The 15920-nt window shown below is 42.9% G+C and overlaps 1 non-coding gene across 1 annotated transcript; it reads left to right on the top strand.

Moving 5' to 3' along the window:
• The first annotated feature begins 12544 nt into the window (after positions 1 to 12544).
• Positions 12545 to 12705, top strand: LOC116280703 (U1 spliceosomal RNA). The gene has a single exon (XR_004190194.1). It is a non-coding gene; the product is annotated as a U1 spliceosomal RNA (small nuclear RNA).
• Positions 12706 to 15920: the final 3215 nt, after the last annotated feature.

The raw sequence follows: 15920 nt of genomic DNA, 5'->3' as shown, positions 1-15920 counted from the left end.
TCATCATCCAAAGCTGGATTGACAGAGCATAGAGCCAAGCCTGAGAGGACTGGGAACCGCCATTTTCCCCTAGATTTGCACAATTCATCCACGAGGGTCGCTGGGGCTGGGGTGGGCGAGGCCCATGCGGCTGGATAATGGACTCTCGGGTTGGTGCTGAGAGCCTGCCTGGGTGCCTGGCAGCACTTGGTGGGGCGGGGGCGGGAGTCGAGGGGGAGAGAGCGCCAGAAACGATCACATTTTGTAAGAAGCATGTCTTATCTTGTTCCATTCACAGAGGAAAAGAAAACATCAGTTCCAGAGCCAAACCTCTTTCTCCAGGTAATCCATCTCTGTACATCTGCTCCTTGCAAACCTCTCTTGTGTTAGGTTTCCTGGGCTTCTAATTCACGCACTGCATTCCTCGGAAATCTAATAAGAGCTCTACGTGTCTTTTGGCATTCGTGCTTGTGTCTTATCTTCACATAATGTGTTAATGTGGAAATTAATTTAGTGCTTATCAGATAGCAGAGTGAATTGTCAAGGTGTGTGTTTCTTTTGGCCTTGTTGAAAGTTCTCCCGCCCCTTCCCCCCCTTCTCTTGCAGTAGCTGAATACTTAATATTATCCAAATAGGGGGAAATTAATTTGCTACAAATACAGAGGAACTACTTTAGGACTGAACGGATTCTGTAGCTTTTCAAGCCTGAATCAGAGCTAGCCCTCCCTGCTCAGCCTGTTCTCTCATCACTCCTACCTTTGCCTCCACTGGGTACCTTTCAGGAAGTTTCCTAAATGCTCACACCTTCCAAGTTGCTGTCCCTTAGTACATGCTTGTCCCTTTGCCTGGGCCACCCCTCCTTGACTTCTTTAGGAGAAACAGATTCACTTTTTAAAAAATTTTATTTTTCATTGAAGTGTAGTTGATATACTTGTCAGTTTCAGGTGTACAGCCAAGTGATTCAGTTATACATATATGCATATATTTTTCAGATTCTTTTCCATTATGTTATTACAAGAAATTGCATACAGTTCCCAGTGCTATACAGTAGATGCTTGTTGTTTACCTATCTTATATATAGTGGTGTGTAACTGTTAATCCCAAACTCCTAATTTATCCCTCCCCCACCCTTTCCCCTTTGGTAACCATAGTTTTTTTCCATGTCCCTGAGTCTATTTTTGGTTTGTCAATAAAGTTTGTATTTTTTTAGATTCCATAGACAAGTGATATCATATGATATTTGTCTTTGTCTGATTTACTTCATTTAATATGATAATCCCTGGGTCCAGCCATGTTGCTGCAAATGACATTTTTCATTCTTTTTTATGACCAAGTAGTATTCCATTGTGTATAGATACCATATCTTCTTTATCCATTCATCTGTTGATGGACATTTAGGTTGCTTCCAGTTCTTGGCTATTGTAAATAGTGCTGCTGTGAACACTGGGGTGCATGTGTCTCTTCGAATTATAGTTTTTCTGAATATATGCCCAGGAGTGGGATGTCTGGATCATATGGTAAGTCTATTTTAAGACTGTTAACATGTCACTTCCTCCAAAGGATTGGGGTTGGGGTACTTCCGTACTGAAGATATAATTAGAGGTTGGGGGCAGGGGACACACTCCTGCAGGTGGGTGTATCAAAAAATCCCTGGGCATGCGTGATTCTGATTCCTTGCGGCCTCCCTCCATGGAGAGAATTCCCGAAAGGGAGAGCAGCTCTTGCTTCTGGAGGCCTGCCCTCTGCCGTGGAGACTTTCGGAGTGTTTGCTTTTATTTGCTCCCTCCTGGATCAGCAATTCCCAGTAGGGACCTGGTCTGCCATTGTTGGTTTCCAGCACTTAGCAGATCTAGCAAGGGGGCAGGCAGTAAGAATCTTTCTCAGTGAACACATGAATGAAAGCGGGAAGGAATGAAGTAAGAAGAGGAAGAAAATATGTTTCCAAGAGAAAATAGCTGATTCACAAGATTATGGCTTTTCTTTTGAGTGCCCTTCTTTTTTATAGAGAAGCAAATTAAAAAAAAAAAAAGGTAAAAGATTCTCCAGGTCAGAGGCCAGAAAGAATTTTCGCAGTTCTGAAAAAGTGAGAACAGCAAATTCACTCTCCTTGGACCCAAATGGCGTTTGCAGCCCAAGTGTTTGCCTTTCCTTGTAAGGGTCCCTCAATTTGGAATATCTGGGAGGAAGGAGCTTGTCTCGGATATGTCCCCTGAGGTGTTTCTGTGCGAAGTCAGAGCCCCTCGTTTCCACCCCAGCAGAGCCACTGGCCTCTCCCCTAACCGCGTGTCAGACCCCTGCGCCCCTACCCCATCCAGGCTGCTGCCCTGAGCCCGTGAGCACGAGCAGGGGCACAGCACCCTTCCCACTCGTCCTCCCTCCACTTCTCCCAGCAGCCTCTCCTAACGTCCTACCAGAGGATCTGATTCCACTGAAGGGTGGGGAGAGGGAAGGAAAGGGAACAGAGACCCACCCAAGAGGAAAACAGTTTAAAACTTGTACTTGGTGTTACCATCTCTGGTGTCCAAGACAGGTAGCCCTTCATAGAGGTGACATGCCCCAGTTCCTAACCTTCTTTCCTCCTCTCAGGTTGGGGCTCCTGAAAGAGAATCAGGGGCCACCATGCACATTTACATGGAGCATGAGGGAAACAGCGCCCCCTGGAGGTGTGTAATGCAGTAGTCCTGGAGAGAAGCCCTTTCAAATCTTCCCGTCCTCGGGAGGTAGTCCCCAGAGGTCTGGTCTTGTCTACATGTCACTTCCCACTACCCTCCATGGCCAACTCCTCCTACCTCTGGATACCGCCGTCCCCATCACTGGACATGACAGGACGGGCCTGGGTGGGCCTTGGCAGTGTTGTTGGTCTCTTTTGAGCTCTTCCTGCCAATGTGAGATTTATTCACATAGAATCTTTTTTTGTTGTTGTTGTTGTCCTGGAGGTAACTAATGACACAATTCCCAAATAAACAAACATACCTTGGAGATGGTGTGGGTTTGGTCCCAGACCACAGCAATAAAAGGAAAATCCCCATGAAGCAAGTCACGTGAATATTTTGGTTTCCCATTTCATAGCAAAGTTATGTTTACACCATACTGTGGTTTGTTAAGTGTGTGGTAGCATTATGTCTAAGTAAACAAGGTACATTCCATCATTAAAAACACATTATTGCTAAAAATGCTAACCATCATCTGATAATGCAGTTTGCTACAAACTTTCTGTGAGTAAAAAACACGGTATCTGTAAAGTCCAATAAAATTAGGCTGTATGGGACTACTAACTCTCTGGAGAGTACAATCTCTCAGGTCCATACGAATAAAGTAAAATGTTTCCTTAAATGGAACAGTTATCCATGCACCAATCCCCTCCCACAGTGGGGAGTGTTGTTTTCTACATCACTCATGATGATGCCGGAACCCCGTCCTCATCCACCCGCCTCCAGTCTTCCCAGGCTTGTCTGGGCCACTGCGAAGGACCAGGCCACCCCAGAACACTTCCTCATTAATGGCAAGACCAAGAACATGACTTGCTTGGGGCAGGCACATTCAAGCTCTGGTTTCATGTGTGGTTCTAGCTCCCACGAGAGTCCCCCAGCGCCTTGCAGGCACAGTCTTTCTGCCCCTTCTCAGCTTTACAGGCAGGAAGACAGTCACTGGAGGACTGTTCTGGGCAGAATGAAGGGGCTGCCATCAGGGAGCTGCCCCAGGACTGGGAGGGCCAAGTCGCGCTCCTGGCAGAGAGAGCACAGACTCCCGTGATGCTCGGAGCAGCTAACACTGCCCAGTGCCCATCCTGGGATGCTGAGGGCCGTGGGGAAGGATCCTCACTCAGCGAGGAACTGGGTTGCTGACCGTAGGGCAACGCGGGGAACGTTATCAGGGGGCCAGATGACCATTTCCCATTCATATGCCCCACCGTGGGTCTCCTCATTTTCCTCTCCTAGTATTTGTTGTGGGGGACTCTGTCTCTGGCAGCTGGGACTATGGGAGGGGAGGAGGCATGAGTTACACAGGATGGACCATTGGCACTTGTTCACGAGGAGGAAGCATATTCAGCTCGAGGGACACGATAAATTTACTCCGAGCTGGTGCTGCTGTGCTAGGTGTGTGCTAGTTTGAATAAAAAGAGGCATTATATGTGCTATAAGCCTGAAAATAATTTCAATCTAATGGAACAGTGTTTCTCAAACTTTTGAGGCCCTGATTCACAGTAAAAGATATCTTAAAAATGTTTATATTTAATTGTGGTAGAATACAGTACCATAACATTCACCATCTTCACCATTTTTAAGTGTGGAGTTCTGGTTTGTTAAGCACAGTCATGCTGTCATGTAATAGATCTTCAGAACTCTTCTCGTCTGGCAAAGGTGAAACTCCAGACCCAATAAACAACTCCCCACAAGAAACATATTTTATGCTGACCCGAGCGTGTTCATGTGTGTACACACACGTGCACACACACACACACACACCACTGATACAAAAATCTCATGGGACAATGCTCGCTCTTACTACATGACTGATACTCTATTCCACCCTCCTATTCTATGCTATTCTATTCTATTCTATTCCATTCCATTCTTCTTATTTTTTGAAATGCTGATCAAGACCCAACAACTATTTCAGTACACTTTAGTTGGTTTCACACCTGTGCTTTGAAACACTCAAGATCACAGCCACGTTACAAGGAAGAGGAGCAGGGTTAGGGCAGAAGGCAGAGGCAGGATGAAAGTTCTGGGAGATTCACAAGCGAGAAGGAGTCTCTCTAGCTTGGAAGATCACCCTGTAGAAGAATCGATACATAATCCACAGAGTCCAAGGCTTAGGTCTGAATGACTGTGCTACTAGCTGTAACTACAGGGTAGATGAAAATACGCACATAGAAGGCTTAATTCAATCCTTCAATAAATGCCAGTTGGTATTATTGCCACTTTTACTATTTTACTATCACACAGACAATAGTCTATTAGATCCAGGTCTTCGGGTCCTAGTCTAGGCAGGCTGGGGGGACATCTTGTGCAAGGAAGCAGAAGTCCCGGGTTCTTTTTGAGTAACTAGGGGGATGGCACTCTGCTCCCACGGCCACCCAAGGCTGTAGAGAGCATTTCCTGGGTAAACATTTGACCCTGAGTCCAAAGCTGACCTGACAATTCCCTGTCTCTGAGCCTAATTCTGTCATTTGTAGAAACTCTAGGCTACCAACTATTTAGCTGCATTTCCTAGAGGGGAGCCTGGGAAGCTCTACCAAGCATCACCATTACCGGCACTGACCTCCTGACCTAGCGAGCAGATCACTGGGTTGGCCATCTTCATCATGTGCAGTCAGCTATGCGATAGCTAACTGAAGGCCAGGCATGAAAGCTCTTACTCCTTACATGAAAGTCCACCTCTCAAGGTCTCTCTCAGAGCCTGCCAATTCTTGTATTAGCAGAGGTATATTTTAATCAGTCTAAATAGCAGAACTTCTATCTGGAAGCAGATTAGAAGCACCACATTAGAAAGAACTGGGATGTGTGATGGTTAATTTTTAAGTGTCGACTTGACTGGGCCAATGGGTGCCCAGATTCAACATCATATCTGGGTGTGTCTGTGAGGGTGTTTCTGGGTGGGGTTAGTATTTGAATCCATGGAGTCAGGGGAGTAGACTGCTCTCCCCAGTGTGGCCAGTGGAGGGCCTGCATAGAACAAAAGGTGAAGAAGGAGGGATTGGCCCCTTTTGCTTCCCCTGCCTGCCTGATTGCGCTGGGATATCTGTCTCTTCCTGCCCTTGGACTGGGAATTACACCATTGGTTACACCTCTGGTTCTCAGGCTTTTGGACTTGGACTGGAACTACACTGCTTGCTTTCCTGGTTCTCCAGGCTGCAAATAGCAGATCTTGGGACTTCTCAGCTTCCATAGTCACGTGAGCCAATCCCTCATAATAACTCTCTTCCTGTATGTGTATGTATGTATGTGTGTGTGTGTGTGTATATATATATATATATATATATATATATATATATATATATATATCCCATTGGTTCTATTTCTATGGACAACCTTGGCTAATACAGGTGTGTGTGTTTGAGGAGAGGTTCCTAAAGACAGCAAGGGAAGAAGAAACTGAGACTTTATACATCATAAATGCACATGCACTGAGAATGTCACATCTAGGGCCAGGTGGGGGCATGACCACCTTATATGGTTTTGCAGCCCACTGGACCCTGCATTATGGTACCCGGAGGGCAAAAGGAGACCCTGAGTTCTCAAGGCAAGGTTAACTGCTGGGGGCAGCAGCAGGTTCAAGTGGAAAGAAAATGAGACCATGACCCCAAGACCAGGGTTCAGGCCCAATCCCACCATTGAATGGCCATGTGACCTTAAGCAAGTCACCGTCCCTCTCGGAGTCCCAGTTTCACATTCGCATGTTAGAACGCAGGGTTCTCGTGAAGATAAGATAACACAGATGGAAAATCCTCTGTGAGTTTAAAAGCACTAAGTAAATGTTTGAGTTTAATTATTCAGCTCCATGTTTAAGAAGAAATGTGTGCAGTATGATTTAAAAATAGTTCTCTCCAAAATTGGAGACAAAGAGTCTTGGAAAGGAAAGGGATGACTTTCAGTTCCTTGAAGATTTCACAAAAGTGTGTGTGTGATCGATCTATCTATCTATCTATCTACCTATCTATTTATGTGTGTATATATATATATATATATATATGTATATGCATATATATATAGAGAGGGAGAGAAATGGGAAGTTTCAGTGATGGTAAAAGCAGGAATGCTGGCTTCCCTTATGTATAATGTATACATTCATTCTTTCATTGATTTGCAATAGGAGAGAACAAATCCGACTCCATATTGGATCTGTTTCTTCTACTTTAACCTCTGTATTCTATTGCTTTTGCTGCAAGTTGATCACTAAAGGGATGTTGCTTTAAGACTGAATTACACATAATGGCCCGTCTCTGGGAATCCTGCCTCCCACGCCTGAGTGTTAAGCCAAAATGCCTTTGTTGAGCTCACAGGAAACACCCTGACCAGGCCCAACTATGAATGGCTGCAGGAAAGAAGAAATTAACACAGCCCCTCCCAAGTCCGGCTGGAACCAGGAAATACTTGCAACAACTTATTGCCTTTTTCACTTTACCTCCTCACCTCCCCCTCTTTGTTCTGTGAAAGAAACAAGCACCCAAACCCGGGCAAGGTTATCCTTTGGGATGCCAGGCTGCCATCTTCTCATTCTGCTGGCTTTCCCAACAAGGTTGCTATTCCCTGCTCCAACAACTCATCTCTTGATGCATTGTGTGGCGAGGGATGTGAACCTGGGCTCCATAACAGAGTCACTGATTATCCACCATGGAGCAGGCCCTAGACTGGGTGCTGGGGATATAATGGTAAGAAGACACCACTATGCTCATGTCCCTTTTAGTCTAGTGGGAGAATTAATGACGCAATCCCACTAATCCATGTACAGTTACAAGCTGCAATTGTTACTCTGAAGTGTGGCACGGTAGAGCCAGTTTGCCTGCGTCTGAGTTTTCTGGCTGGGTGACACGGGGTGTGTTACTTAACTCCTCCAAACTTCAGTTTCCTCATCTGTTAAATGGGGGATAGTGATGGCACCTCTGAGGGTTGTTATGACGATTACACATGATACTACGTCTAGAGCAGGGTTTCCTCGCCTCGGCACGATAGACATTTTGGGCTGGATAATTCTTTGGTGTGGCAGGAACTTTCATCCCTGGCCTCCAGGTACTACATGCCAGTAAGCAACCTTCCCTGACACTGTGACAACCAACCACATCCATCCAGACACTGCTGGATGTCACCAAATTCAGAAGCACTGGTCTAGAGCACTTAGAGCAGGGTCTGGCACGTACTGAATACTCAATGTATGTGAGCTTTTATCATTTTCAAGAAGGAAAGGTACATAGAAAGATCTAAGATTCAGAACCCGACATTGTCATTGTTGGTTGCGGGATCTAATTTGGGGATGATTTGTGAATATATGTGTACCTTGGTTTCTCCATCTCTAAAAAAATGTTGATTCTTATGTAGCGTATATAATGGATCTTAAATAAAATAATATATTAAGTATTAATCTAGCTCCATGTAAGGGTACCCAAAATAATGTTTGTATCTTTAAGTCAAAGGTTGACAAACAACGGCGCTTTGGCCAGATCCGGCCTGCTATCAGTGTTTGTATAGCACACAAACTAAAATGGCTTAATTTTTTTTACTGACATGAAATTCATGTCACATAAAATGAGCCATTAAACATTCTGAAGTGTACTACTCAGTGAAAATGGCTTTTGAACTTTCAAATGGTTGAAAAAAATCAAAAGGAAAAAAATATTTCCCGACATACAAAAATTGTATGCATTTTAAATTTTGGTGTCCAGAAGTAGTTTTGTGGGAACAGAAAAAGTTTGCTGACCTCTGCTTTAAGGGATTAATAAGATGGGAGAATTGAAGCACTTGCTTGGGAAACATGTGCTTCCTCTTGTTTTGCCCTGCTTGCTGATTTTGGTGAATGACAGAGCATACTCAAAAACAGGGGGTGCTGCTATTTCTCTCCATCCATTTGGCATAGGAGGCAGGATGTGCAGCCTTGTGACCTTGGAGGCCAGTGAAGAGATCGGTACCATGAGGACCAAGGGCAGGTGACTTGCACTTCCTGCTCTTGACTTCCCTTTGCTGTCTGGGGCTATTGCAGCCCTCTCTGAACCCAAACAGCTTCAGTTTGGAAGGCTTTGCCATTTCAATGTCTGGTCCTAAAGTAAGGCTGCCCTGTCTTTCTGTTCTCCATGTCACCTGTTTCTACCTATGATGTCTTTTCTGTAAGACCGCATAAAGCATTTGAGTGTCCTGTTTTCATCCCTGGTCTCAATCAGTTGACCATGGAACACTGCTCGGTCCAAGGATTAAAAAGAGATTCCCATTACAATTTAGTCCATATGCTAAACTATTACACTGCCTGGTCCATGAAGTTCGTTAGAACGTGAAACACGCACAAGCGGGAGAACTTGAAGTTATGATGCCCTTTTGAAGGCCATGTAATAGGAAAAACCCAAGGAATATTTATCTTGAGCAGATGCAGTTAAGATAAGCCCACAGATTTACAGTCAATTAATCTTCGACAAAGGAGGCAAGAATATACAATGGAGAAAAGACAGTCTCTTCAGTAAGGAGTGTTTGGAAATCTGGACAGCAGCATGTAAACCAGTAAAGTTAGAATACTCACTCACACCATACACAAAATTGAACTCGAAATGGCTTAAAGACTTAAATATAACACAAGACATGATAAACCTCTTAGACGAAAATATAGGCAAAACATTCTCTGACATAAATCTTGGCAATGTTCTCCTAGGGCAGTCTACCCAGGCAGTAGAAATAAAAACAAATATAAACAAATGGGACCTACTTAACCTTATAAGCTTTTGCACAACAAAGGAAACCATAAGTAAAACAAAACGACAACCTACGGAATAGGAGAAAAGATTTGCAAATGATGCAACTGACAAAGGTTTAATTTCCAGAATATATAAACAGTTCATATAACTTAATAACCCCCCCCAAAAAAACCCAATCCAAAAATGGGCAGTTGACCTAAACAAGCAATTCTCCAATGAAGACATACAAATGGCCAATAGGCACATGAAAAAATGCTCAATATCACTAATTATCAGAGAAATGCAAATCAAAACTACAGTGAGGTATCACCTCACACCAGTCAGAACGGCCATCATTCAAAAATCCATGAATGATAAATGCTGGAGAGGGTGTGGAGAAAAGGGAACCCTCCTTCACTGCTGATGGGAATGCAGTTTGGTGCAGCCACTGTGGAAAACAGTATGGAGATTCCTCAAAAGACTAGGAATAGACTTACCATATGACCCAGGAATCCCGCTGCTGGGCATATATCCCGAAGGAACCCTACTTCAGGATGACACCTGCACCCCAATGTTCATAGCAGCATTATTTACAACAGCCAAGACATGGAAGCAGCCTAAATGTCCATCAACAGATGACTGGATAAAGAAGGTGTGGTATATTTATACAATGGAATACTACTCAGCCATAAAAACTGACAACATAATGCCATTTGCAGCAACATGGATGTTCCTGGAGAATGTCATTCTAAGTGAAGTAAGCCAGAAAGAGAAAGAAAACTACCATATGAGATCGCTCATATGTGGAATCTAAAAAAACAAACAAAGCATAAATACAAAACAGAAATAGACTCACAGACATAGAATATAAACTTGTGGTTGCCAAGGGGGCAGGGGGTGGGAAGAGATAGACTGGGATTTCAAAATTGTCGAATAGATAAACAAGATTATACTGTATAGCACAGGGAAATATGTACAAGATCTTATGGTAGCTCACAGAGCAAAAAATGTGACAATGAATATACACATGTTCATGTATAACTGAAAAATTGTGCTCTACAGTAGAATTTGACACAACATTGTAAAATGATTATTAATCAATAAAAGAAATGTTAAAAAAAAGTCTTAGTGCTGTGATAGACCAGCCTGGAATGGAAATGAATGAATACATGGCACAAGCAAAGTATGCTCATTAGTTTTATATTAGAGTTAATTAACCCAAAATTAATGAAATAAAAGCAGAAGTCAGACAAATGCCCTCAAGATTCTTACAATCACTTCAGGAAAGTCTTTTTTTCCTTCCTTCAACCAGGGGAACAAACTAGTGATAATGACTATGGGAGACAGATAATCTACACCAAATCCATTTGACACTAAAAACAGTAATACTGTCTGCCTGTATTTTGGGGCTGTCATGTGGATTTTGCACTTTTCCTTTAACCTTTTGATGCAAGATTGAAAAGTAGGATTTTTAATATCTGGAAGGGTCTCCCAGGGCATGGAACTTTCAGTGCTAACAGCAGGAAGACAGATCCTTGTAAACCAGTTCGGTCACTCTAATTGTCCTCCAGGAGTCCACACCACCATTAACACCAGTAAATTCTAGATCATGCTTGGATGCTGGAACCCAAGAATTCCTTGCACACATGTTTCCAGATTGCTTCTGGAACCTGCACAGTTCTCTCTCTTGGGTTGCTCTTGACTGTGCCGTTGGTATTCATTTGCCTAGGCTCACTGTGAATGTATGGGCAGGAGGGGGCTCTTTGAATGGATAAGGAGAGAGCTTAGCCAGGTGGTTGGTGTGTCCATATGCATGGTGGAGCAGCCCCTGGGAGTATGCAACAGAGCAGGACTGGGAAGAGTAAGGCTAGACTTGAGACTGACTCTCTCCATGTCTCCATCTTTGATAGGGAACTCTAAGTGGTCTGAGAATTCTACCTTGAATATGGGCTTCCAGGTCATTAGGAAAGTATCTTTTTCTAGGTTAGCTGACAGAACCTCTTTTATTTAGTAATTCGCTAGCTTTTCCAATTTGGATCCCTTTTATTTCTCTCTCTTGCCTGCTTGCTGTGGCTAGGACTTCCAGGACTATGTTGAATAGGAGTGGTGATAGTGGGCATCCTTGTCTTGTCCCAGATTTTAGTGGGAAGCTTTTGAGTTTCTCACCGTTGAGAACTATGCTGGCTACAGGTTTGTCATATATAGCTTTTATTATGTTGAGATATGTTCCCTCTATACTCACTTTGGTGAGAATTTTTATCATAAATGAGTGTTGAATTTTATCGAATGCTTTTTCTGCATCTATTGAGATGAACACGTGGTTTTTGTCCTTTCTCTTGTTGATGTGATGTATTACATTGATTGGTTTGCATGTGTTGAACCACACTTGTGTCCCTGGGATGAACCCCACTTGATCATGATGTATAATCTTTTTTATGTACTGTTGGATTCTATTTGCTAATATTTTGGTGAGGATTTTTGCATCTATGTTCATCAGTTATATTGGTCTGTAATTCTCTTTTTTGGTAGTGTCTTTGCCTGGTTTTGGTATCAAGGTGATGGTGGCTTCATAAAATGAGTTTGGGAGTATTCCCTCTTTTTCAATCTTATGGAATAGTTTGAGAAGGACTGGTATGAGTTCTTCTTTGTATGTTTGGTAGAATTCCCTGGTGAAGCCATCGGTCCTGGACTTTTATTTATAGGGAGGTTTTTTTTTTATTGCTAATTTGATTTCATTTCTAGTGATTGGTTTGTTCAAGTGGTCAGTTTCTTCTTGATTCAGTCTTGGTGGACTGTATGTTTCCAGAAACTTGTCCATTTATAACTTCTCAACATGTGTAAAATGTGTGGTTGTCCATTTGTATTTTTATCCCAGGCCCTGGCAAATAGTAGGGATGGGATTTGCTTAACTCTGTCTCATGCTTGAATAGAAATTCTATAGGTAACTTTCTGTGGTAGAGAATTTTGAAGGTCCCAGGGGGGCATTCTGTAAATTTTTGTCTATAGACAGTTGTCCAAGGTGTCTGAAGACATCCAAAGTGCAGCTCTCAAAGAGAAGTCAAGACTAACTAGTGAATTCATCCAAGCAGCCACCCACAGACAATAAGATTCAAAACCTAGAGAAAAGGAGGAAGCTAGCTTTAAGTTCCTCCAAGTTAGAAGTTGGTAAGAGCAATGGATTATAACCTCATACCTTAAAGGTAACTCGTCCCCAATCATGAAGTTGGTTTTCCCAGGGTGAGGCTTATCCATTGCACTCTGGATGTGCCGACTCCTGTGATTTCCTCAAATGTGGGAAACTCAACTGCATAATTTGTGGTAGTGGGGGACTGCATTTGCACTACCCCCCTGCAAAATGGTAACTCTTCCTCAAACCCTATCTAATAAATTGCTACTTTAAAACCAAGAGCATAAGAAAAATCAGTATCCTAGGAAATTCTCTGAAATTATCACATTCCCCCTATATTTAAACAGGACTTTGGATGTCCTTTCAGCCTACTTCAATGACTCCTAGCAACACTTTCCCCCTTTCACCTTCCAACCCTACATCCCATAACAGACACACACACTTTTCTTCATGTGGGCTACTTATTCAATGTTGTCATTTGTTGATTTTGCCCACTTTCTGGTTGAATGATTATTGCCATAAGAACAGATGAACAATCACGATCATCTTTCTAATGGACTCCAAATTATCCCTCAACCCTTCATGAAGGAACATACCTTCCTTCTTGGCCTGTGAGTGTATTGAATGGAGATTTACTTTGTAAATTAAACATAACAATGCACTGCACTTTGAACGTGGGATGTATGGGCTAGCTCTTCCCATCTGGACAAACTTGAGTGGAAAACTAACAACGACTAAGTCACAAGCACTGTCCAGCTTGGATTCGACCATTGTGGGGGTCTCATCTGTCTGTGGGCAGCTACCTAATGAGGCAGAGAATCAGCTTTGAGCACCTCCTGCTAAAACCAAAGTCAGATTGCCTATGTGGTCACTTTGATGTCCTAAAACCTGTGTTCAAAATAAGCAGAAGTTGTGAGGCCTTCATTAACAACCTCCTTAAACAGGTCTTCATTCTAACCCAGAGTCCACCAGACACCTAGTGAACAAAGAGCTCAGGGACTTTTAACTCTGATGGCAGACAAATGTTCTGCTCTGCTGAGAACCTTGCCTCTTGAATGCATGTGTCAGCCCTGTTCATCTCCTCGCCTCTAGTTCTAATATTATTCCCTCCAGGACCCTTGCTCGGGTCTCTGTTTTTTTTTGCTGGGCCAACACATTATTTTTCCTTTCCAGGATATTCCTATTCCTAACCTCTTGCCTTTTTTACCATGACCGATAGCTCACATCAATTACATAGATGAGGTTAGTTGGGGACTTGTTTGAGCTGTTGCAGCCACTGAAGCTGCTTCTCCCAAGGACCATCTATTTCCTCTTGCCACTTACGAACTATAAAACAACTTTATGACTTAAGGAATGAGGCCCCTGATGAGAAAAAGGCCATCAGAAAAACAGCAGCTTGGCCCCTTCACTCTGTTCACAACCAGTTTATACCCACACAGTCATCCCATAACTCTTAAGTCCCCTTTACCAGTCAATATATCAGTTGGAGGGGACACCTGGGCAAGTAGAGGGGACAGAACAAATCAGAACTGCATGCATGTGACTGGATTGTCCAATATAGCAGCTTGTCATTGTGGGTGCTCTCTGCTTATTCTGCAGGGCAGCTGGTCTAGGCACCATGCAGGACTTGACCAGGAACTGGATGCCTTTTGCCTACTAGCGAATTCAATGTATCAACCTTCTTTTAAGTCCTAGTTATAATATGCTTAATTTCAGGAGGGTCCAAGGATTTTCCCTAGCAGCATAGTTTCCAAGCTTTAGCATGCATGAGGACCACTTGGAGGGCTTGTTAAAACACAGATTTCCAGGCCACACCTCCAGGGTCTCATTCAATAGGTCTGGGGTGACACCTAAGAATCTGCATTTCTAACAAGTTGCTGGGTGATGCTAGTGCTGTCGATCTGCTGACCAGACTTCCAGAACCACTGCCCTAGAGGAAAGCAGACATCATGACTTTGCCGACATTGCTCCAGAAACAAATTCTTCAGTGTAGACTCTGATTAAGTTTCCATTTTTATGAGATGAATTTTCCAATTTTTATGTAAAGCCCCAAACATTAAATTCTAACCATAGAACTTATATGCTTGAAAAGCTTTAACAAGGCAGATTATGATGTCAAGCAAGAATTATGTAGACTTTTCAATGAAGACCTTAAATGGCCTGAGACCTTCCCAACCATCATAATGAACCTGGAGTTCTGCAGCCAGAGAGCTCAGCCCACATGAAATTATAAGAGGATGGCTCAGGCTGATTCCAACTTACATTCCAGCTGTTTTCCTCTAGAACAGCAGTTGGCAAACTGTGGCCCACAGGCCAAATAAGGCCTGCCATCTGTTTTTGTATGGTCTGCAAGCTGAGAATGGTTTTTATATTTTTAAATGGTTGCAAGAAAAAAAATTAAAGGCGACTATTTCATTAAATGTGAAAATTACATGAGATTCAAATTTCATTGCCCAGAAAGTTTTACTGGAACACAGCCATGCCCATTGTTTTTTGTACTGTTTGTGAGAGCTGAAAAATTGCAACCAAGACAGTATGACCCACAAAACCTAAAATATTTACTCTATCTGGCCCTTTACAGAAAACATTTACTGACCCCTACTCTAGAGGGAAAGGGATTACTTTGTGGCATTCAGAGTGAAGACTATCAGAAGCCTGCAAAAAGTGGCAAAGAGCCCTTTGTAGCTGCAGATCCTATGACCTTAGGACTTGAGACGTCCCCTGGAAAATGCAGAGTTTCCATATTTCCACAGGATTATTAACCATCTTTACTTTGCTTACCATTGCAATTGCTATGTCTGCTAGAAAGATCTTTTCTCCTGCCATCTTTATTATCTGTGCCCAATGCCACCCCCAGAAGATTTAGTAGCCAGTTTCCTGAACCCAGCAGCTACACTGGAAAATAAGTCAGTGCTCGACTTGTGTGTATGGCCCCCTTGACAATGGTGAGTCTTCTTTTCATTGTCTTACTATTAATATTTCATTTTGGAACAATTCCATTGGTTGGGTAAAGCCCTTTGGGTCAAAATAGAATTGGAAGAAGGCCAGGCAAGACACTGCGTAGCCATCAGTGTGGTCACATAGAGGCCCCACAAGCATCACAAGAGTGACATGTAACCAATCATTAGGTCAGAGGCAAAGGTGAAGCCTCACAGCCTCCTGGGACTGACCACTGATGGAACATATTGGATCAGAGCCAATTCCCCAAAGACACAAACATTCAGCAAGGCAAACATTGATATTTTTGAGTACTGAATAAAAATGGTGATTTGTGATTGCAAAGTCTCAAGAATGACTGACAACTTGAAACACTTTCCAAGCAAACAAAACACTTGATTGAAAGTGTGAAGCTTCCATTGATAAAGCTATAAGTACTCTGGAGATTTCCCTAAAATATGTGGGTTTTTTTTTTTTTTTAGTTTAAAATTTTTAAATTGA

This window comes from Vicugna pacos, chromosome 5 (assembly GCF_048564905.1).
Source record: "Vicugna pacos chromosome 5, VicPac4, whole genome shotgun sequence".
In the NCBI taxonomy this organism is placed as follows: Eukaryota; Metazoa; Chordata; class Mammalia; order Artiodactyla; family Camelidae; genus Vicugna; species Vicugna pacos.
This window is presented reverse-complemented; position numbering and strand designations above follow the sequence as displayed.